This window comes from Octopus bimaculoides, chromosome 20, assembly GCF_046866305.1.
Source record: "Octopus bimaculoides isolate indiv1 chromosome 20, ASM4686630v1, whole genome shotgun sequence".
Classification (NCBI taxonomy): domain Eukaryota; kingdom Metazoa; phylum Mollusca; class Cephalopoda; order Octopoda; family Octopodidae; genus Octopus; species Octopus bimaculoides.
In genome coordinates this window covers 16,300,714-16,301,089 of record NC_142947.1, presented here as the reverse complement: position 1 = coordinate 16,301,089, position 376 = coordinate 16,300,714, and positions in this window count along the sequence as shown.

Below are 376 nucleotides of genomic sequence, written 5' to 3'. Positions count from 1 at the left end.
GAGGCTTTTGATGTTCCTATGGGAAGTTCGAACTCAGCTCAAATAGCTGATGTGGTCTGTTCGTATTTATTGTAAGAAATGGCAGACCAGTTCCCTAACATAAATGGAGGTCTTTACAGGGACGATTGTCTGCTATACCTCCATAATGCCTCTGCCCAGTGCATACAAAAGGTTAAAAATAGGTTAGCTAGATTCTTCAAAAGAATGGGCTTTGGCATCGTTTTTGAGGATGAGGTCTCTGTAGCAAACTTTCTAAACGTTACTTTAGACTTACATAGTAATACACACTTTCCTTTCCATAAACCATCAACTAATCTCAAGTACATAAGCCCCTTTAGGAACCATCCAAGACATATAACTAGTAATTTGGTTAGGA